At 37.5% G+C, this 16,977-nt stretch overlaps 1 protein-coding gene across 6 annotated transcripts in view; it reads left to right on the forward strand.

The window, feature by feature from the left end:
- Positions 1–293: 293 nt before the first annotated feature.
- TTLL7 (tubulin tyrosine ligase like 7) overlaps positions 294–16,977 on the forward strand; it is a 139,348-nt gene continuing 122,664 nt past the window's right edge. For 2 of the 6 annotated variants that reach the window (XM_060624331.3, XM_060624333.3), the window contains exon 1: positions 294–690. The gene's annotated coding sequence lies outside the window, so the exon portion shown is untranslated. Of the gene's footprint in view, positions 691–2,049; positions 2,070–15,518; positions 15,539–16,977 lie in introns of those variants that run through there. The other 4 variants (XM_060624325.3, XM_060624330.3, XM_060624326.3 and 1 more) reach the window with 3 other exon arrangements.

Genomic DNA, 16,977 nt, shown 5'->3' on the forward strand with positions numbered 1-16,977 from the left:
TTGTGGTAAGACGTCTGGAGTAAGATATGCACCAGGAACTGGCGCCACCGGGCCCCACCGCGGAGCAGAGGGCCGCACGAAGGCAGGGCTCAGGCCAGCGCCCTTTCGCATCCCCCCAGGAGGGGACACCGCCCAGGCGCACCCGTCGCTAGGTCCACTGTTTGCCGCGTTCGAAAGGAGCCCTGAGCGGGACCAAGGCAAACCGGGAGGGGGGGGTGGTGCCCGGAAAATCTAAAGGATTGTGTTAGTCCACAGCCGGGGAGAGCAGGGGCTCCTGGGTTGGTACCTTCTGCCCCCCACCCCCCAAGCCCTCCCGGCGCTGCTGGGCGGCGGCGGAGTCCCCCCGGCCTTGGTTTCTCCCAACCGTCGCCGGGCCTGGGCGCCCTCCGCGTCCGCCCCTCTCCGCACGTCGCGCACCCCCGGTCGCAGCCCACTAATGGTCTGGCCCGTCGGTAGCCGCCACCCCCTTCGGCAGCGACAGCTGCTCCAGCTGCTCCGGGTGGAGCGCCCCAGCCCCGAGCCGTGGCTGCCTAGGGTGGCGGGCCCGCGGAGGGGAGCAGCGGACCACCAGCTCTGGCTGCGGGGTCCGGGGGCGACCGCCCGCGGGGATCCGGGACGCGGGGGAGCCGCAGACGGGCCGCCTGCAGCGCGGAGGGAGGCGAGGACCGGGGCTGGGCTTTCCTCACCCGGGTGAGTACCTGCTGCTCCGATCCTCCCAGACCCCCTTTCACTGCCCCACCCCACCCCGAGGTGTCGGCCACCCACCGGGGACGGTCACAGCTCTAGGGACACTGGCTCCCGTGGGAGCAGCCGAGCCGGGAGCTCGTACTGTTAGGGCTAATGATTCAGCAGCATTCGTGCCCCGAGAGAGATTTGGGCAGAATGGGGGAGGGCAGGGGGACGGGGTCAGTTGCTGTGCTCTCACCTCAGTTTCTAGGCTTCAGAGGTGCCACTGGGCGGGCAGGGTCGGGTGGGGTGAACCAGAAAGCTCCCTGCTGGCTTGTTCTGTATTTTGTCCTTTTCCCACAGCATGGTACGAACCTCTGTGAGTGTGCGGTGCAGTCTTCAAAGTGTGTCAGATTAGTGTGTTTTTCGCACTTGCGAGTGAAGCAGGGGGCCCTTGTCAGTTCCTTTACTTCTTGCTCCATTAGACGCCTAATTCATGCCTTCGTCCACTCAGTTTTTCTTCGCCTAGCGTTTCCCCGCTAATGTATGAAATAGATGCTGTATGCAAGTTGTCTTGTGTTCAGAGTGGGTTTGATTGGTCTTGGTATAGGAGGAAAAGATTTAAGGGAGGCAGGAAATAATACTTGCAGAGCCTGGACACTTACTTTTAGATAATATTATTTCATTAAATCATCACAACAACCTAGAACCAAAGGTGGAAAGTGAGGAGCCTGGAAGTTAAATTACATCCTCAAGGTCACAGAACAGGAATTTGAATGCAAGTCTCCGTGACTCCAAAGCCCATGGATCTTTCACCGTAACAAGGAGTTGTGTGTCCCAGTGTAAGTGTACCTATATATGGTCTATTAGATGTTCAACATAAAATTAATTTTCATGTGAGTAATCTCAAACAATAGCAACAACCTGTAAACTAACTGTGTATGGAATTATTGTTCTTTTAGTATGAAAGAGCATTCTTTGAATTGCATGGAAAAAAACCTATTTTCTTAGAAACCATATGCCAAAAAATAATATCTGGACAACACTGCATAGAAGAGCTAGGTCATAGCAGGAGATGTTTAACACATTTTTGGCAGTGATAAATGGTGGTTGCTCAAATGTTGGAAAAACCAATTAGGAAAGTTAAAAAAAAAAACCGGGAAATATTTTTTTTCTTCTTAAACTTTAGAGAAAACATTTGCAATGAGAACAGGTATTTAGTTCATGGGATGTGTGACTGAACTATTTTTGTGGGGTGTGTCATCCCATGATAGGTTGACAGATAAACTCAGACTGATAATGTTATTTGATTCGTTACAGCTGTGATTGGGCATAGTAGGTGATAACTCCATTTTACAGACTAAGGAACTGAAATACAGAGAAGACTCAAGATCATATAGCTAGTGAGTGGTGGAATCTGGACAAGCATTGACTTAGCAAAATAAGTGCTGTAGCGAAATGTAGTTCTGTATAGTGGGAAACTGCATTGATTTATTTTTGCCCTGCCCTTCAGAGTCAACAGTTATAATTGACCTGTGTGCTCTTTCTGAAAAAAATAATGGATGCTGGGTTTTGCTTTGTCTATTGCTTGGCCATTTGGTTTGCTTTCACTTATGATTTATGTATTCTCTCTTAAGATATGAAACTCTTGTTGATGTCTCTGGGGGCAGGTTGCTATAGTGCAAATGCTCATTATTCTCTTAGTACTGGAATAATATTTGATGGCAGATAGGAACATAATCATCTTAGTCCATCATGTATAGAGTATTGAACTACTTACATTGGAGAATTATTAATGAGGATATTGATAGACTAAAGCCCACTGCCTAAATAAGGCCATAAAATGGAGACACAAATTTGTATTTGTTGTTCACCCAAGACCTTAAGAGAAGTAGGATCTTGTGATTAGTCTTAAATTTGATTCCTAGGAAGTCATTTCTTTTTGTTCTTTATATGGCTGTAGACTCTATCCTGAACCTTGGTGAGGCATCTTGCAGTCCAATCTGTTTAATTCCCAGGAGGACAGCAGACTTGGTAGGAATAAATAAGCAAAACTACGATCCCACTACTATCAAAAAAAAGCAAAAGAAAGTACGTGTCCTAGTGGTGAAGGGTCAGTGGGAACCTTTTAAAACCAAGGCAACACATTTTATTTAGATAACATCACCAAGTATGAGTATAATACCAACCTGGCTTTAGCACTTCATCTTTTCTCTCTCCTCTCTCTCTTCCTGTATGTCTGAATGTTTTGTCAAATGACTATGGTCTGCAAACCATTCAAATTCTTGACTTCAAGGACCTTAAAGTCTAACTGGGGAGATATTTACTTACACAGGAGTAATTAACAAAATAATTAGAACTGGTCTAGGACCAGAAAAAGGTGGTGCTATGAATGCTATATCAACACCTTAAGAAGGAGAAAGCATAGAGATGGGAGTTCATAAGAGGATCAGGAAACTCTTCATGGATGGAAGTGAATTCAGTCACTCTGCAAGATGGGAAGGGTTTGGATAGGTAAAGAGAAAGCCAGACAAGGAGGTTCAGCTAAGTGCTCATAGACTATTTGGCTACCCAGTGACAAACTGTGAAGAACCTTACATATCAGGCAGGGAAATCCACTCCTCATCTGGTAATCATAGGGAACTAATGTAGGTTACTAAGCTCGCTAGGTTTCTCTTTGGCTAGTCTTGCTCACATTCTCCATATTCCTTGCTCCAAGTGCTCTTCCAGAAAATACTGTATTTCCTGGGTTCTGATATTAAAAAGGTCAGTTGTCAACTCAACCCAGAACGAGTTTTCTATTCAAGTAACATTTTTCCTCTTTCAGAGAAGCTTGCCTTTCAAAAAGCTTTCCCTTTCCATTATAGATTTATGAACAATTTGGAAGCTATAAGAATATGAAAAGGCAAAAAATCACCATGCTTGTACTAACAAAGATAAGCAAAGTATTAATATTTTGATGTGATTCTGATGTTTCCTTCCCCTCTTTTTTCTGTGCATAGTTTTAATCATGATATATATATTCCTTTTTAAAATATTTTCACTTTACATTTTATAACATTAATTTTCACTTAATTACAACTAAACAGTCAGCTTCTAAAATATCTACATAACATTCCATTAGGTAGATGTACCATAATTTCTTAACCATTCCTCAATGTTGCTATATTATTGACGATAATAAGTAATGCTGTGATGAACATCTTTGTTCGTAAGTTCTTTTCTATATTTTAGAAATTGGTTTCTTAGGATAGAGTCTGAGAAATGAAATTCTAGGTTAAAAAGTATGAATTCTTAGTTTAAATTTTTTAAAAAAAATTGAGATATAATTGACATATAACATATTAGTTTCAAGTGTACACCATAATGATTTGATATCATTTGATATTTACATATATTACGATTGATCACCACACTAAGTCTAGTTAATATCTGTCACCACCCAGTCACAGCTTCTTTTCTTGTGATGTGTAGTTTGGCTACTTTATGCAAGTTTTGAAGCTCTATTGGATTCATCATGTTCTCTTTGGACATTACAAATTAAATATAAGATATTGGCATATTATTAATTAATAACAGTCACTCCTGTCTGTGGTTCCTCAGATTATACTTTTTCAGGCAACCTCTTCTTTTGATTGGAGAAACTACTTAAATTATTGGTACTGGGCAAAATAGGTGAAGAGGATAAGAGGTATAAGCTTCTAGTTATAAAATAAAGAAGTCATAGGGATGAGAAGAAACAACTGAATGTAGTCATAGAGAATATAGTCGATAATATTATAATAATATTGAATGGTGACAGATGATAACTACACTTATTTGGTGTAGTGGTGAGCATTGCCTAATGTATAGCGTTGTTGAATCACTGTGTTGTACACCTGAAGCTAATGTAATATTGTATATCAACTATACTTCAGTTAAAAAAAAAAAATCTTGGGTAGTGAGAAAGGCAGGCGTAGGGGGCCACTGTGGAGAGATGGCAATAGGTTGGAGAACATGTTTGGTGAGAGCCAGCCAGATGGAGTTGATAGTCAGAGAAGGGAATACATGACTTTCTGGTTTTAGCACTGTGTCTGTGGACCTTGACTCCCTCCCCTTTAGCCTCCCCTACGGCATCTACCCCACCCTTATCTCTTTGAAACTTCACCTTCTTCTGTCTGCCTGTATCAGGTTTCCAGGTCTCCAACTTCAGTATCCTGGTAATGTGAGGCATATGAACACACTCTTGTACTCTAATTTAGAGAATCCACATAGGTGAGGGAGGGAACTTCAGATCTCCTTCAGGTTCTCAGCAGAAGCCCTGGGTATAAGGTACAAGAGAGTGTAGTGAACATGGATGATTTCTGCCCCTTCCCCATGTACACTGCTAGAGATAGTCTTTGAGATCAGGGTCCATTTGGACACACAGAGAACATTCCCAGCATTTCCCTTTGGGATTCAGACACTTCCCTTCCCTTGTTGTAACTCTCCACCGAAGGAAATCTCCCTCAAGGAGAGAGACTAACCCCTAACCCCTAACCGCAGCAGTTGTAGGGATGGAGTGACATTACCTCCTCTGCTTTGGCCATCTCTTATTCCCCCAGTCTCTCACCTTTGCTTCCTCTGAGTCCCACCTCCACCTGCTTGGAATACCGGAAGCCATTGAGGTGGGGACGTCATTAAGTTTCTCTGAGGACCAATGGAAGGGGAGTCACTGGGATGTGAATATGCTTTGAGGGCACAAGTAGGGAACCTGCACAAGTATGTAATATGTCATCAGTTTTGGGAGATCTGAAAGGAAACAATGAAAACTGAACCATCAACTTTACAAATCCAAAATAGGCACCCTCTTCCCCTTTTTAGGACCTGACAGATGATTTCTGGTGGAAGCCGGGCATTGAGGTACACAGTATTTTGGGAAGAATTTGCCCTGTGCTTAGTTGAGAACTATTATTTAAAACAATTTCCTTAAACTTTCAGAAAGTGGTAAATTTATTTCCATTCCTCTCAGGCATTATCTGTCAAAGTTGAACTGGGCATAGCCAGCCGTTTCCCTAGGGTTAACTCAAAGTTAAAAAACTTAAATTTAAATAGGCTTGCCTATTTATTCTCCACTACCCTTATTTCTGTTAATTCCCATTTGACGTTTATTTGTTAACACACTCCTGCCCATAGTACACATAGTAGTTAACAAAGCCAAGGTGTTGAGATTGTTTAGGCTCTGAGAAGGTGAGTGATAAATCTGTTTTACTCTTTTTTCCTTCACTCTGTACTTGCAAGTGACTGGTTGGCCTATGTTCCTTTGACTCCTTTGAAAGTTTAGAGTTAGGTGGTCAGGTGATCACTGGGTCTTCTCTAAGGCTGACTGAAAGCTCTGTGAGAACTCCTTCCTTTGAAATTGATGATATTCTTGGTCGGCTGGGTGTGCTGAACTGTCCACAATGTGTGGTTTTTTAAAATTGTGTTGTGGCTCCTGAGCTTCCAAACTTCCATGTTATTTTTGTTCCTCTGCTTAGCCATGTGAAATGGAACATTATTTTTGACAAAGGATTCTTTTGAACATTTCCATCTCTTTTACTCACTACTTTGCAAAGCCTGACCTATGTCAGGTCTAATTCAGCCAGATGGAATTAGCTTATTTTTACATGAATTCTCCTTTTCCTCCATTAGTGTATTTCTGTGAAATTGACTTCTTAAAGTAAATTCAGCATTTGTAGATTTGGAAGATGGATTAGCAGTAATCCAGGCAGCAGGTTCAAGATTATTTTGAGATTTTTTTGTTGGATTAGAATTTTAGAGCTGCTTAGATATATCTCTCTTTTAAGGTAGCACTATCTTTCTTTTGTAAGAGGAGTGAACCCACTTAAAACTTATTTGTGTAAAATCTGCTTTAATTGATGTGGTCCTAGTACTAGGTTTGACTGATTTTGTGTTATGAATGGTTATATGTGTGGAGTATTGGTAGGAAAACGTGGATTTAATTTACATCATTGCATTTGATGGGAAAATTTTCATGTGTAATTTTGTCGTTATTATTTAAGCTAGTTTTTTCAAGGTACTTAATAAATAAAATCTGTAACCATGTGTGATTCTCATAGTGATTGCTAAAAAATCAGGACAATAATTTTAGCACACATCTCAGTTTATATTTAGAATCAGTCAGTCTGCAGTTACCCAACAAATATGTGCTAGCTACTCTGGAGAGGAACGATAGAAATTGGACACTTTCTATATTCATCTTAGTTTACATGAAACCAAATGGGGGCATTTTCATTTAGCTTTTAGATTTGATCACATGTAAGATGACAATATGGTATTTAGGTACTTAGCATGTCTCAATCTAGAATATTAAATATTCTTTCCTCCATTTCGACAATATAAAAAATCAAGTGAGAGAAAAAAAACGGGCATAATTTGCATGCACATTCATTAAAATTGGTCTACAGCTGCCCCTTTAGATACTGATTTTGACAATAGATGCTAGCATTTACTATTATATGTAAATAAAAGGATAATCTTTATTCATTTAATGGATAGTTTTAATGGTTTTACTTTTAGGGTATTTGAGGAAAAAAAATAGCTTGTCCAATTCATTGAATACTTTTTAAAATCTCTGACATCTACATTTACTCCATATCAGCATCCCCTTTGGTCAGCAAACACATTTCAACCCATTATTTTTGGTAAGTTGAAACAAGTTATTTCTGGAACCTGCTACAAAAGGATACTAGATGTCTTAAATATTAAGGAAAGCTTGATGTGCAGGCGAGGGGGATCAGTGCTTAAAATCAAATGAACTGTATGCATGTAGAAAAGCTTTTTCACTTGTCAAAACTCAGTGCCAAATGAGTATTTTGGGAAGAAAGAAAAGTTTACTGCTCCATATGTGAGGGGGCTGTCATTTCAGAATAGAAGGCATTTTGTCTTTTAAAAATTTATCTTGGGTATAGAATATGTGAGAGCTATTTTCTTCCTTAACTAAGGAATTAAAAGTTAAATGTTCTTCATTAGTTATAGTAGGGCATACTTACTTCAATAACATGCTTGAGAGTGTGTTTGTGAATTTTGTTTTTAGTATCCATAAGGAACCAGAATAACTATAAATATGAAGTAAGGTTCTTAAAGTTAGCTTCTACTGGGAATAAAATTAAGCAAATATACTTAGCAATATCTATGAATATATATATTTAGATGTCCAAATAAAATTACCTAATGGTCCAAGAGTTTTCCTCTCTTTAGTATGACTGTACATATTATGGTGGTATGAGAGCGATTATCATGCTTTCTAGAAGAAAAAAGTAATAACTTTTTCTTTCAGAGAAGTATGAAAATATTGGGATTTATATAATTTTTTGGGTTATTTCTAACATTTTGTAAGTATTCCACAAATGCAACTTTTCCTTCCACTTAATATTTGGTATTATTTTTATATAATTTTTTATTGTGATTAAAAATTTATGACAAAATTTACCATGTTAACCATTTTTAAGCATACAGTTGGTAGTGTTAAATATATTTACATTGTTGTGAAGCAGATCTTCAGAAATTTCTCATCTCACAAATCTGAAATTCTGAACTAATTAAATAACAATTCCCTTTCCCCATCTCCAAGCCCTTGGTAGCCACCATTTTATTTTATATTTCTATGAATTTTACTACTTTAGATACCTTAGATAAATGGAATCATATAGTATTTGTCTTTTTGTGATTTATTTCTTTCACTTAATGTCCTAAAGCTTCATTCATTTTGTAGCATATGTGAGGATCACCCTCCTTTTTAAAGCCTAATAATATTCCATTGTATATGTAAACCACATTTTGTTTATCCATTCACCTGTGAATGGACATTTGGGTTGCTTTCACTTCTTCACTACTGCAAATAACATAGCCGTGCAAATATCTCTCTGAGACCCTGCTTTCAATTATTTTAGATACGTACCCAGAAGTGGTATTGCTGGATCACATGGTAGTTCTATTTTTAATTTTGAGGGAAACTTTCATCCGTTTTCCATAGTAGTTGCACTATTTTACATTCCCAATAGTGTGTAAGGGTTCTAATTTCTCCACACCCTCACCGACACCAGTTATTGATTGATTGATTACTTGATCCATTGTAGCCATCCCAGTAGGTATGAAGTGATATCTCATTGTGGTTTTGATTTGCATTTCTCTGGTGGTTAGTGCTGTTGACGTCTTTTCATGTGCCTGTTGTCTGTCAGTACATCATCTTTGGAGAAATGTCTATTTAGGTCCTTGGCCCATTTTTTAATGGGTTATGTGATTTTTTTTGTTTTTGAGTTGTTGGAACTCTTTACATATTCTGGATATTAACCCCTTATTGGGTATATGATTTTCTCCTACTCCATAGGTTGTCTTCACCATATTAATTGTGTCCTTTGATTTACAGAAGATTTTTGTTTAATGTAGTCCCATTTGTCTATTTTTGCTTTTGTTTTTTATATAGCATTGATTACTTTGAGCAGTTTAAAAGTGCATTGACAGGGGCGCCTGGGTGGTTCAGTCAGTTAAATGACTTAATTTCGCCTCAGGTCATGATCTTACAGTTTGTGGGATCAAGCCCTGCGTAGGGCTCTATGGTTATAGTGCGGAGGCTGCTTGCGATTCTCTGCCCCCATGTGCGTGCCACACTCTCTGTCCCATTCTCTATCTCTCAAAATAAATACATGAACTTAAAATAAAGTATATTGACAGAATTATTTCAAGTTGCTGTTTATTAATTCTTTTCCACCTTATTCTTTAAAGTCCACATGATTATTTTTGAGACCTTATGTGATAATGACTAGTGTAATTATTTAACAAATTAAACCGAATTTTGATAGGAGTCCCTTTTAAAAATATCCAGTGTAGTATTTATTTGCTATAATTTACCATGTGTTAATAGGAATTGTCTTAAACTTATGTATCAATTTAGGGAGAATTAACATCTTTACCGTGTTGATTTTTCCAGTCTGTAAACATGGAATGTCTTCACAATTTAGGTTGTCATTGGTTTATTAGCAATTTATAATTTTCATTATATAGATATTACCAATGTTTTGTTAGACTTATACCTAATTACATCATTTTATTTGGAGTGTCTGTAAATGATATTCATTTAAAATGTGTTCTCATTACTTTGTTGTCAATACCTAGAAATGTAGTTGGTTTTTTGTGGGTTGATCTTGTATCCTGAAATTTTACTGAACTCACATTTTGGATCTAGGATTTTAGGTCCTTTGAGAGTTATTTATTTGTTTATTTTATCATCTGCAAACCACGACAGTTTTCTTTCTTTCTTTCCAATATGTTAAGGTTAAAATAAATCTTTAATTTTTTTTTTTTGCCTTATTTCAAGAGCTAGAACTTCTCGTATTGTGCCAAATAAGAATGTTGAGAGTAGACATTCTTGCCTTGTTCCCAATATTAAAGGAAAATTATTCAGTCTTGTACTATTAAGTATGATGCTAGCTATAGGTTTTTTGTAGATGTATTTTATTAGGTTGAGAAAGTTGCCCTTCTGTTTCCAGTGTGCTGAAACTTTTTATCCTGATATTGGATATTGAGTTACATCAAATGTTTTTTCTGCATTAATTGATATGCACATATGATTTTTTTCCTTAGCCTATTGGTATGGTAGATTACATTGATTAATTTTTAAATAGTGAATGAGCCTTGCATACATGGAAGAAATCCTGTTGGGTCATATATACACATGACACACACACATACACACACACATTGTTGCATACAATTTGCTAAAATTTTATTAAAGATTTTTGCATTTAACTTCATGAGAGATGTTGGTTTATAGTTTCCCTTTTGTTGTGCTTTCTTTATTTGGTTCTGGTTGTTAGAATACTACTAGCCTCATGTGGCACTAAGAAACTATAGTTTGTTGAGTTTGGATGTTGTATCAAATTCAAATATCCATAATTAACTGAGGAGACTATTAAAATACTTCTTTCTCGGGGCGCCTGGGTGGCTCAGTCGGTTAAGCCTCCAACTTCAGCTCAGGTCACGATCTCGCGGTCCGTGAGTTCGAGCCCCGCGTCGGGCTCTGGGCTGATGGCTCAGAGCCTGGAGCCTGCTTCCGATTCTGTGTCTCCCTCTCTCTCTGCCCCTCCCCCGTTCATGCTCTGTCTCTCTCTGTCTCAAAAATAAATAAATGTTAAAAAAAAAATTAAAAAAAAATACTTCTTTCTCCTACTACATATACTTCAACCAAAACAGACTCTCATAATGAATGCAGAAGCAGATATGAGAACTTCAGCTCTGTGAAGAGGATATTACAAAGATTTTAAAAAGTACAAAACACCACTCATTTCTTTTTTTGAAAAAATTATAGTTATTTTAAAGTAAGATCTGTTTTTGTTAACCCATAATGGTTTTAAACATCTATCAATTTTAGTTTCTTGTAGGGTCAATATTAACAGGTATAACCAAAATCAAAGTCAACAAAATTAAAAACTGTAAAGGGTTCCAACACCAAAAAAAATTGAGGATCAGTACTAAGGCAACCAAGGCAAGGAGAAAAGTGAAGTCAGAAGTGTGGGCGTGTGCGTCTCACACTCGGCTGGGGGTTAACCGACTTGTTCCATGTGCGCGTTTTCCTTTTTTCTCCACTAATACTTTCATTTCACAAAAGACGCTTTTTCCTCCACACCTTCTCATCAATATGTACTCCTCTCTCTTAGAATAAATATGGTAAAAAGGCCACGAGAAACCTACAATACAGTCTTTACAAAATGAAATCCCTTAAAATTATCCCCACTCTAACATTAATAAATCCACATATGTTTATGTAACTATATTTTAAGTTATAAGTTATAATAAAATAGAATAACAGTATTACTTCAGTGATTGCTTATGCAAGGATGAAGTAATTTAGAATGTTTTGTCAAGAACTGACTCAAAGATGTTATAAGAAACATTTCAACTGCTGTCCTTTGATTTTGATTATTATAAACGGCTTTTCTTTTGTACTTCACTACTTTTTAAAGTTTAATTTATATATAGTAAAATGTACAACTTGACAAATTTTTGCAAGATTTTGGTAAATGCCATTTGAAGGTACATAGTTTGTAATAGGCTGTAATGTAAGATGAGATGAAAAAGAACCTGAGAATATCGGTGAAGAAAAAAGTGAGATGAAATGAGCTAGGGGAAACATTAGCTCACAAAATCCTGAACTCTGGTATGTTTATTAGAACTGGGCACACATTTAATTCCAAAATTTCTAACTTCCAGGCAAAGAGGAAAACATGAAAGATTTAATGATTGAGAAGCTCATTTATGAGAGGAGCAGACCAATTGCCTAAGAGGAGCAAAGTTTTTCCTGTCTAGAATCCAGAATGAAGTTTCTGATATATATATATATATATATATATATATATATATATATATATATATTTTTTTTTTTTTTTTTTTTTTTTTTAAAGTGGATTCAGTATAGCATAATGCAAAATGTCCTCAACAGCCAGCCTTACACTGAAAGTCAGCAGGATTCTTTGGGCTATTGGGTCCTTCATCTAGGCCCATTGTGTGGCTCTGTGTCTCTGGGAGAAATAACCTTGCAAGACCTGATTATTTTCTTCTCTAATATGAGAATAACATCTACCTTGAGAGCATTGTGATGTAGGTAAAGATTGTATGTGCTCAATGAATAAGCGTTCTTCCTAAAGAAGCTCTGTTAGGGTGGCCGTGACCAGCAGTGTGGTGTGGCCAGGCACACAACTCTGACAATCTGGCTTAATCTAGGGAATGGCCATTACAGTGGCTCAAAGAATGAAGGTTCTTCATATCTTTTCAGAATTCCTTCATACATACCATTTTTCTTAGCTGAGATTTTGAGGGGTGATGCAATTGAGGTTTTATTCCCTCAAATTATTTGTTTTTGGCCAAAGAATGCCATGATTGGGGAGCCTGCTGGGCTGAGTGATGGGAGTTTACCTAATATATGGTACCTAAACAGAAGGCCATGCAGCCCTGCACTGAAGTAGATGAAAGGAATGACTCTAGACTAGTTTTAAAACTTCCTCCAAAGTTAATTTGACATTTGTTCCAACACACACAAGTGGGTGATGGAAGTCGCAAACTTGTGACACGGAATTTGGCTCCAAATGCCCGTCTAAGCACAGCCTTCTGTACACATAAAAGAGGTTCAGCTACCACTTCCACCTCTCTTACAGAGAAATGTTAATTTTTTTTTTTTCCTCAGACCAAAATATTTTGTCTAGAGTGTTTTTTAAACCACCAGTCAAATCTCTATTGAGGGAGGCTGAAACCAAATGGTTGGGGTTTGGTAAATTCTCAGTTAGTAGAAGTTGAATTAGGCCCTAGACTTTATGAACAGAGCAGTAGAATTAGTTTGTAGTAAGTGTGCAAGCATCCAGAAGGTTAGTTTGCTTCCTTAGTGGTCTTTTAAAGGCAACTCTCAGAACAAGATAATAGGTGTTTGATTTTTTAAAATCTGAATCTTTGCTAGAGTAGAATTTTCTGTCAGTAGTAATCCCCTGAGAATGCCTTAAGCCTACAATCTGTATATATTTTCCACATCATTAAAAGCCTTTTGGGGCTACCCACAGAGGACTAACTTAGATTCACTGCCATGTCTGCAGGCTGCTGAGGGTACAGCACGTTCTCCTCTCTGCTTCCTGGGGCTTACAAGATAATGAAGGGCCCAGATCTTTCTTGTCAAAACTAATTTAGTAGGAAAGTCATGGTCTTAAGTTCAGAGCCAATTAGGTACTTTTAATATGTGTTGAACTAACAAATGAATTTAGAATCAAGTTTATACCCTAGGCCCCATAACTGTTTTGAAATTATAAGCAACTAATTTGGTAATAACATAGCTAAATGTCTTTCATATTAGAAATTTCCATTTTCATCATTGCCAGATTAGAATTTCTGGGTTTAAATGAATAATCATTTATTTATAATATAAATAATATAATGTAGTCTTACTGATTATGTAATTATTAATTATTAACAACTAATTACTAATATATACTGTTATATATTATAATACAATAAATTTTAATTCTCACTTACTACTTCTGCAAATATGAAAACAGCTCTTGCTTTATTGGAATGCCTTCTGGTATACTCTTGATTTAAACTGATCCTTAAGGGGTGCCTGGGTGGCTCAGTTGATTAAACATCCGACTTCGGCTCAGGTCATGACCTCACGTTTCATGAGTTCGAGTTCCGCATCAGGCTCTGTGCTGACAGCTCAGAGCCTGGAGCCTGTTTCAGATTCTGTGTCTCCGTCTCTCTCTGCCTGTCCCATGCCCTGTCTCTCTCTGTCTCTCAAAAATAAATAAATGTTAAAAAAAAAATTTAAAGTCTTCAAAAAATGGGTTATAAAATGAATTACAAAAGTCAACTGCAAAGAAGTTTTGCAAGATTGAAAGATTAGATTTGTGCTAATTATTTATTAATCTTGCTTTCATCATCATATTTGTAGTGTCTCATAGGAAAGCTAGATGAGTGCTTGATTTTTGGCAAAGAGCATTTCTTCTTTATAATATGTAAAATCTCCAATATACCATTTTAGAGGGTGATTAAGAGGGACAACCAAGGGGGACACCTACCTTCCTTCCTTCTCTCCTTCCTTCCTTCCTTCCTTCCTTCCTTCCTTCCTTCCTTCCTCTCTCTCCCTTTCTTTCCCTCCCTCCCTCGCTCCCTCTGTCCCTTCCTTCCTTCCTCCCTCCCTTTCTTTGTGACTATAATTTATGTGTCTCATTTGAGTTTTGGATGTGGTTCTGGTTTAGGGTCCCTTTGTTAGGTTGCATCCTTTAATTTCTCTGAGGAGCCAGCTAAATGGACTGGGAAGCTGAGAAAGAAAGCTTCTTTGGTTCATATAGCACCCTCCACCCCCCCTCCCCACCAGCACATTTGTAACTCAATCTCCCTTTCTGACTAGTGTTCACATCATTTTTATCCTGATGGTCTGCTTATGCAGTTTGCCTCATATTCCATAATAGATGAAGGGTTATTATTTTAACCCTATGATATTTAAGTATATATTTGGTGGATGAGATAAATATTATATGAAATCTAATGCACTAAAATGAAGAAATAAGAAATTATTTTGTTATAGGCTTCCTAGAGGGAGTTATATTTAAAGTACAAACCTAGGGGCCCCTGGGTGGCCCAGTCGGTTAAACGTCTGACTTTGGCTGGGGTCATCATCTCTTGGTTCATGAGTTCAAGCCCCGCGTTGGGCTCTGTGCTGACAGTTCAGAGCCTGGAGCCTGCTTCAGATTCTGTGTCTCCCTCTCTCTCTTCCCCTCCCCTGCTCATGCTCTCTCTCTCTCTCTCTCTGTCTCTCTCTCTCTCAAAAATAAATAACATTAAAGAAAAATTTTTTAAAAAGTACCAACTTAAATATTTAGTGTAGAATAGGTGAAATAGTCACATAACTCTTGTTAGTGGAATTAAATGAATAAGGAAAACATCGTTGTATCCTAAAAACATACCTAAGCTGTCCAATCTTAGGGTCACAGTATGGCTTTGGAAATTATTACTCTGTAGCGCCCCCCACGCCTTTTTTTTTTTTTTTTTTTTTTTTTGGCCTCCAAAGCACCACATTTGAATTAAGATTCAAATGTAGCAAGCTGTAAGCTATGTCTACTTACAGTCCTTCTGTTTATGCTCCAAGAGGAAATTCTTGGCTTATGACCAATTCTTTACCCTCTTTGGACATCATCAGAACTGTGGATGCTGCAGCCTTTTCTTCCTGAGATGAATCAGCGATGCTGTCTGGCAGTCAGCTCCAGCCGTGGCTGGCTTTTGACTCTAATAGTTGGGCCCATAATGTTACATGAAGATGCATAATGTAGAAGATCGCTGAGCCACTTGATTTGGGCCAACAATTTGAAACAAAGAAATGGTATGTGGTTTTCTTTTTCACATTTTAAGATTGCATAAATTTATAACTACAAAAATTGAAGGCTAACTTTGCAGAAAGACTGGCAGAATTTTTTAAATGGATTCCTGAAATAGATTTTTATGGAGCATGCTCTCTGGCATTCTTCCAATTTTAATTTTCATTTCTATCTTATTATCATTTTAAATTATTTTTTTCTAATGGTAAATAAACTTTAGTTCTAGTTTATTTAAATTTATATGTTGTTTCCATACTACCTGGTACTTACTAGATCTAGCGAATGGTATCTGTTAAACGTCTTGATTATTCAGATTACTGTGATAATATTCGACTTTTGGCTGGTCAGGAATATAAAATATTAAAACCATATTTTTGTGTATTTGTATACATATATTTACATATTTTACATATTATATATATTTTCAAAATACTTTTTTGAATAATTACATGGTTCCAATATTTCAATAAAGAAATGGGAAAGACCTGAGAAAATGCCTTTATTTAGATGAACATAGGTGATAAAAAGACTACGATGGAGTTCAGAAGTTAAGATCAAGAGACAGTAAATGGTTTTTTGTTTCCTTTGGATTGGCATTTGAGTAAAAATGTTTTTTCCCTATTACCATTCATAAAATGGGAACGAACCACAACTTATTTAGGGTATTTTATTTGGTGAGTGTTCATAAATCTATTTTCATATCATTTCATTTTATTGCAAGTATAGAAACAGGAATTAGAGAAGGTGATTTAATATTAAAATAGGTAAGAGAGTAGACTGGTATAAACCATGTAAGCTAATCCATTAGAGTCAGTTTCAGAGTTTGTCCTCCTTCTTTTTTGATGTAGGCTTTGGCAGACAAGAATATCATCTAGACCAGGTGTGGATAAACCAGATATTAAAGTACCTCTGATGCTAATTTGTGATTATTCAGAAAGAAAATTAAGATTCATTCTTAGTTCTGTATCTCCAAAATTTCACAAGTAAAATAATAGATAGCTGCTGTCCCTAACTGTAAAAAGTACTAAGCTTCACTATGTATCAGGCTCTGTGTTCATATTTCTGAGAATGAGAGACACTGCCCTTTCCAACAAAGAACTTTAAATCAAATACTTTAAAAATATGATACAGTGTAGTAGATGTTGTAACAGTGGTGATGCGCCAAAGAACCATTAATTCCATTTAGGAGATAGAAGGCAAAGAGGGACAACTAAGCTGTATTTGAATGCTGGGTAGTGAAGGAAGATGTTCTAGGATTAAAGAACAACATAAGTAAATGGACGCAAATCAGAAAATGAATAACTATTTCAGGATTGTATTTTTATCCTGTAATTTTATCCCTACCTACAATAACTTTCAAACATATTTGGCTGCAACTCATGGTAAGAAATACCGTTTACTACTTGCCATAGCATACACACACGCACACACACACACACACGCA

This window comes from Panthera onca, chromosome C1 (genome assembly GCF_046562875.1).
Source record: "Panthera onca isolate mPanOnc1 chromosome C1, mPanOnc1 haplotype 2, whole genome shotgun sequence".
NCBI lineage: Eukaryota > Metazoa > Chordata > Mammalia > Carnivora > Felidae > Panthera > Panthera onca.